Genomic DNA, 7,644 nt, shown 5'->3' with positions numbered 1-7,644 from the left:
TTTGCTGCCGCCGCCTTTCCACCTTCGGAATCCGCATTCAGCACAGGTTGGTGACGGGCCTCTGAGCAGGGCCGGCTGTCCCGGCTGTCCCATTCCAAGGAAGTCCCCTTTCCACTGAGGGCTGCGTGTGTCCACACACCCAGTGAGCCCCTCTCTCAAGGGACACCTCTCCTTGGTGGGCCTGCAATTTGGAGAAGCCCTCTGCTCCCCACCCATCGGCACAGTCCCTCGGGATAGAGATTAAAAAAAAAAAAAAAAAAAACAGCCGTCAGGTCCAGAGCAGCCGCAGCCTTTCTGTGGTCAGCGTGCGCCTACAGTCATGAAGGTGGAGTGAGCCCGTCCAGGCTGAGGCTTTGCAGCTTAGGAACCCCATTCTGCATCTCCTCCCCTCACTTTTTACCCCACAAGCACTTTGCCACAGATTGAATGATTGAGCCTCTAACACCCTTTGTAACGAAATCCCTTGGCCAAGTGGAAATCATGAGGCATCAGTCATTTGGGACAACAGAAAAATCCAGTAAGATGGTATCGCTATAAATCTCACCTTTCACTGTTCATAGAACTAGTCAAATGATCATGGGGACATTAGCTTGGGAAAGGCACCTGTCAAAAGATATTTTAAGAATTGAGGGTCAAAGCATAGAATCAGCTGACAGGAAGAGGGTGACAAAAATGAATCAGAGCTTTCTTTGTTTAGCATGATGGAGTGGTAATAAACAGGTAGGTGTTTCAGGTGAAAAGGATCAATGTACCTTGCTTATGCTACCTCCATAACAGACTATAGACCATTAGAAAGGAAGAGATTTGAATGCCAGCTACTCTTATTCTCTTAGAGCTGTTGGATTCATCACCGGGTATCTGCTCATGTCTGTTGGAGGCTATCAAAAACTCAGGTGACGTCAAGCTCATGGACTCCAGCTGGCCTCCTCTCAGGTAATTTAAGCAGCTGTGAGGTGGGGGCTCTAGTTGTTTGGTTTCTGTTTGCCTTTGCAGCAAGCCACCTGGATCACCACCTGCCCCACACTGCTGAGGGAGCTCTGAGGGATATCTACTCTGCAACTCAACTAAGGAGAAGTTCTATGAAGGGACTGAAGGAATCCGGTCCTTGTCTCCTTGCATTCCTCTTAGCAGCTTTTCACCATCTTCATTTTTACCAAGTCCCTAACAAAGCCTTTTAAAATCCCTTTTATGTTTCAATTACACTGAGGGTTGTTTTGGGGGGGAGGGGGCGGGATTGGTAATGTCTTATCTCATTTATCTGAACTTTATTTTACCTACTTCTGTCTTCTCCATCACAGTTAAATGACGCCACCATTTGCGCAAATGATCAGAACAAGAATCTAAGAATCAAACTTCATTTCTCTCTTTCTTTTACTTCCTGGATTCAAACCAATAGCAATTCCTGTTAAGAGAGAAGGTATCTAAAAAATGCAAAGGGAAGGGCTTACAGAAATGACCGATTCAGCCGGTTATAGATTAACTACATCCTATAGATCTCTGAATGGCCTTCTGGAAACTCTTATCACACCTACAAGACAAATAATCTGTAAATAAAAAGGACTAGTGGTCTGGGAATTCCTTCCCCCTTGCAGCGCCACCAGAAACTCCCCCTCCCCATCCTGAGTCATGAGGTGCACCTAGAACCTCAGACAAAGGAATCCCGTGCCCCTTGCATGGACACTGCAGAGGTATAAAAACTGTAAGAAATCTAACCAAGGGGAGCTCATGCTTTGGTGCTGTTAAGCCCACACACTCTGCCCACTAATAAATTCTCCTTCCTCTACCAAAGTTGTCTGAGTGTCCAAATTTCTCTGTTGGGTGTCGCTTCTTGCAACACTGTAAATGCTACCTTCTCGAAATAGTGCAGTTAAGTATCATTGTCTCCATTTCCCTGATACTAACTGCTCTAGTTCAAACTACTATTATCTTTCAATCAAAAAACCACAGAGCTTCCTCTATGGCATCCAGATATTCATTCTTTCTCTTATAATCTACATCCCAATCAGCAGCAAGAATGATCTCTCCAATGCAATGATCTAATGTCACCTCCCTCACTAACCTTACAATGACTCCTATCACTCTTACAATAAAATCCAAACTCCCCACCAAGACCCCAAAGGTGCTATATGATAAAGCCCCACCTGGGTCTCTAACCCAGTGTGTGACGTGTTCCACATCAGTCCCTCCAGGCTGTTTTCTTGTCCTCGGGAAAACTCAAGCCCAGCTCATTCCTGTTCCCACTTCTAAGTTTTTGAACCATCATTTCCTTCAGTTGGGTTTGCTTTTCCCACTGAACCATCTCTATGAGGAGGCTTCTCCTGACTAAGGTAGTGTCTCCTTTCAGGTACATCCCTCCACAGTATGTTATTTTCCTTACAATTCTTATCCTCATCAGAAATTGTCTTGTTTATTAGTCGGTTTCTTAGTTCATAGTCTGTTCACCACACACACAAGGATGCAAATTCCATCAGTCATATCCATATGTTCTTCTTTTCTATGTGTCCCCAGTGCCTAGACCAGTGCCTAGCACATAGTAGGTGCTAATAATATCTATTGCATTAACATAGAACATTTAACATAGAATCGCTGAATTTATATGTTTCCTCAAGAAAACAGAAGAGTTCTTCATTTTGGTTCTTTTTATACTCTGAATCTGGCTCAGCCTGGCAACTGAGATCTTAAATTCTGGATTCCAACTGACTTATTTTAATTCCATGTGCATCCCATACTATCCGTGTGATCCTGGCTCACATTGCGCATCTCTGAGCCTTAGCTCCTTTATTTACAAATGCAGATAATAACAGGCCATAGGGTTGTGTGCCCAGTAAACAAGACAATACATGTAAAACCTTTCGACACAATGCCTTGAAATGGTAAGCCCTCAATAAACATTACTATTATTGGGTGTTGGTTTTGGGCTCTGAGTAGTCATCACTATAAAATAGAAGGGGTAGATTTCTCTATCGGAGATCATGCCTCTTTCATTCATGTACATTTATTTATTTATTCCATGAAGATTTGGATACATACTAATTACAGACACTGCGCTGGATATGACATCTACCTGGCTGTCAAGGGGCTCACCATCCAAAGCAAACAAGTGATTCACATTAGTATTTAGCACCTAAGGACAAAGGATAGATATATGCCCTTTGGTTATGGGAAGAAAGAAAGATCTAAGTCACAAAGGTGAGAAAGGAGCAGATGCCTATTTTCCTAAACCAAGAGTCGGATGATGAGTTCATACATGTGTGTTTGCTCTTCTATATATAAATACCACTGAGGCAGCATGGGCATTAGCCCTATTTTACAGATGAGGAACTGAAGTTTGGAGTAATTAGAAGATCCAGGATGCAAAACTAGGTTTAAAAAATTCAAGATCTGCCCCAAGTGGAAAAAGATGGTCCCCAAGCTCATGGAAGTAAATAAGACAAAAAGTCCCTAGAAGATAGAAACCTGAAAAAAAATTTTTTTTAATAGTCTCAATTGGGACACTCAATACTATATACACTCAACCCAGCCTCCAGCATCTGAGATTCTCATGGGAATAGGCACTAATTTTACAGCCCTCAAAAATCAATTCACCATTTGTAGTAAAAGCAAAAATGTCACCTTGCTACAAGTGTAGAAAGGGGTATTCTAACAAATAAAACTTTTTAAAAAGTAACCCTTGGTGTATTTTTCTAAGCAGACACTCATTGTAGTGTCTGGAAGGACAATCCAAGAGTGAAAGTCAGAGAAATACACCAGGACTTTTCATCTTTGGTTCTTTGCAGACTCCAGAAAATCCTCCTCCAGAAAACCAAAAGTGGAAAAAGGAGGATCTGCTGACAGTTGAGTCGGGAGCACTTGGGACAGTCAGTACCTAAAACAATGCCTCCGTTATTGTCAGTGCTCAGCATAGGTTTTGCAAGTGAAATAATCCCTCTTAGTTACCAGCCAACACTTTGGGGAAGGGAGACGTCAGGTCTAGACTCAAAATTTAGATAACTTAAGAATATCCTTGAGTGGAACAGTAGTGGCCAGCGGCTAGAGAGTAGGGGAAATGAGGTCTTGGTCAAAGGATTTAAACTTCCAGTTATAAGATGAATAAGTTCTGGGACTCTGATGTGCAGCAGGGCGACTATAGTTAATAGTACTGTATTGTGTACTTGAAAATCGCTATTGAGTAGAGTTTAAATGTTCTCACCATAACAACAACATGGTAACTGTGTTAGGTGAAGGATGTGATAACTAACCTTATTATGGTAAACATTTCACAATATATATACGTGTATCAAATCATCACACTGCACACCTTAAACTTACACCATGTCGTATCTCAATTACAACTCAATAAAGTTAGGGTAACAAAATATCTCTGAATGAGATACAGGAAAAGTCTGTTGTGATTTACTATAAAAGTGCTGCTAATTAGAGCAACACCTCTTAATTGTATATAATGTGAGTCCTTATTGCCTCTTGTCCTTAGCTTGTGGGGCATCACCACACTTTTATTCTAAGTACTTCCTCTGCTCAGAGTTGCCTTGCCTGGCTATACAGATCCAGATCTCCACCTTACAGGAGCCCAAACATATTTCTAGAACCAATATTAAATCCACTTATTTCAGGGAAGGTTTCTAGATCCTCTAACAAGATGAGATCATCCCCTAAAGTCAAACAGTGTTTGACTCCTATTTTCTTTTTGGACGCTATTAACTCTGACTTTTGTCACAGAGAATCACCATAACAATTGAACTTGAGGACTGTAGGTGTAACTAATTCACCATTTCAGGCCCTAAACCTCTGAACATTGTTTTTAGCAACTGAGTTGCTTGATTTTTCTTTGAACCGAATTGACCTCTTTTAACACTTAAAATGGTAATATCCTTGTTTCTCTAATGTCTTATAAAGGAAGTGTGGCTTTGATTTTTAAAAAACTGGGAGCATTTGACTTGTTGAGAGATGGTATGTCTGTAATCTACACTTAACAGAAATTTAAGGGGGGTAAAATACATACAAAAAATATTTAATAATTACAAGAAAGCATACAAAATATATAATGAACATGTGTAACCAACAAATAGCTATGGACATAAAATGTCACCAATACCACTGAAGACCCAATATTATATGCACTGTGAGCTTTCTCCTCTACATTATGAGTTTAAGATTTAGATTTAAAAATCTAGCTCTTGTGATTTATTTTCATTAACGCATAATATTCTCTTCTTTTCTATACCATTATTTATTTAATCATTAGTTCTTTAGTTCCTTTTCACTTTTTTGTCTATTATAGTACATGGCTTCTTTACAATTTTAAAATCCGACTTAACAATCTTTAAATTTTTATGATGAGTTTAGTCTCTTTATATTTACTTTCCTTACTAATTTAATTGGATTTATTTATGCTGTCTCAAGTGATTTCTATTTATCTTGACATTTTCTATTATTCTTTTCATCTCATTTATTATATTTATTGTGAATGATTGATGTTAAAATTCCATTTATTCCCCTCAGCTTAAAAAAACTTTTTATTTTTATCTTTGTAATTATTAAATACATATATCTAAGTAAAAGCCTAAAGTACAAGAATTTTAGAGCACCTTAAATCTATAAAATTCTCCAATCTGATATATTAACATTAGCTGATAGTTTTAGTTTGTTGCTTCTCTATGGACAATATTGTTAATATTGTATACTGTCTCTATTGATTCCAGTTTCCCCACATGTTTGCCAGTTTCTAAGCTCACCGTTTCTTCTTGTTTCTGAGACTTTCTTCAGAGATCACATTCTTTGCTTCTGAACTTCAGACTTTAGAAGCATCTTTAGAGCACAACTCTTGATGGTAAATTCTCTCCCTTTGTTTTTGCATGAAAATGGTTTTATATCCATGTTTTTCATTAACTTCTTATTTTTAAATATAAAACTTTTATAAAAATTAAAATGGTACAAGAAACACTGGTGTACACTTAACATAGATTAACCATTTTGCTTTATCTCTACATAGACAAATTTGCAGGAGTTTAAATCAGGATTAAACTGATAAATGACTGAGAAAAACTATAAGTTGTTAAAAGGGTTCAAAATTATATTTGAACGTTGCTTTGAGCAAATATGGATACCTGTTTAATATAGCGAATATGTGTTTTAATGTTTCTTAGAATCACACATATTAGAGGTCAGGATCAGTCTTTTTTTATGACATCTTCTTCATTTTGAAAATGAATCCATGGCATACATATCATTTTTGATGTGGTTGGTTTCTTATCCAGAAAATAGATGAACTGTCTACAGCAATGCTACCTTGAACAAGCCCGATCCCATCTGATCTTGGAAGCTAAGCAGGGTCGGGCCTGGTTAGTACTTGGACAGGAGACCACCTAGGAAGACCAGGTGCTGTAGGCATAATAAACAAACAAACAAACAAATAAATAACTATTTGGAAAGCAATCAACTATTTGGAAAGCAATAAACCCAGTTGTGAGTATTTGCCATGAAAATCCAATTTAAAAAGTTGACATAAAATGCAAGAGTTTCTTTTCTTTCAAGAAGTCACAAAGGTTTCCGTTCATGGTCCTGCTCTTGGTCCTTTCTAAATTTTTGGTAGTCATGACCCAAGAAATTACCACGGAAGAAACTGAATTCTTTCTCCTGGAATTTGGTGCCCAACATGAGTTTCAGTGTGTCCTCTTCATTGTAATTTTAGTCACCTATGTGACATCTATGGTGGGTGATATTGGAATGATTCTACTCATCAAGACAGATCTCAGACTTCAAACACACACGTACTTCTTTCTACAATATTTGGCTTTTGTCAATGTCTGTTATACCTTTGCTATCACTCCCAAGATGCTGCAAAACTTCACAGAGAGTAACAATGAGTGAACTATTGATACAGACAACAAACAACTTGAATAAATTTCCAAGGAATTATGTTGAGTGAAAAACATCAATCCCAAAAGTTGTATATTATATGGTTCCATTTATGTGATGTTTGCAATGACAATATTTTAGAAATGGAAGACAGATTAACGGTTACCTGGGGTTAGGGATGGAATGAGATAGAGGTGAGAGGAGGAGGAGGGAAAGTATGTTTTGGGGGTGAGGGGGGTTTGTAAAAGAACAATACAAGGGACAATATAAGGTGTCTGGAACTGTTCAGTATCTTGACTGTGCTGGTGAACCCATATGGATGATAAAATTTTATATAACAATACAAACACACACAAATGAGTATAAGTAAAACTGGGGAAATCTGAATAAAGTCAATGGATTGCATCAACGTCAATATCCTGGTTGTGATATTATTGTAGTTTTGCAAAATATTACCATTGGGGATGTATTACTTTTCTATGGTTACTGTAACAAATTACCACAAATTTAGTGGCTTAAAACAACACAAATTTGTTACCTTATAGTTCTGAAAGTGCAGTCCAACATGGTCTCTAGGTCAAGGTGTCAGCAAGGCTGTGTTCCCTTTGGAGGATTCTGGAATGTGGAGAGAATCTATTTCCTTGATTATCTGAGGATTCTAGTGGAGAATCCATTTCCTTGATTTCTTCAGTGTGTGGAAGCCACCTGTCTTCCTTGTATTATAGCCTGTTTTCTCTATCTTCAAAGCCAGTATCACAGCATCTTCAAATCTTCCTCTGACTCTCACTT

The 7,644-nt window shown here is 38.5% G+C and overlaps 1 pseudogene; it reads left to right on the top strand.

Annotated features, from left to right (window-relative positions):
- Nucleotides 1–6,268: 6,268 nt before the first annotated feature.
- LOC111731188 lies at nt 6,269–6,387 on the top strand (annotated as a pseudogene).
- Nucleotides 6,388–7,644: the final 1,257 nt, after the last annotated feature.

This window comes from Pteropus vampyrus, unplaced genomic scaffold, assembly GCF_000151845.1.
Source record: "Pteropus vampyrus isolate Shadow unplaced genomic scaffold, Pvam_2.0 Scaffold352, whole genome shotgun sequence".
NCBI lineage: Eukaryota > Metazoa > Chordata > Mammalia > Chiroptera > Pteropodidae > Pteropus > Pteropus vampyrus.
The sequence above is the reverse complement of the archived record's forward strand: the minus strand, read 5'-3'. Positions and strand labels throughout refer to the sequence as shown.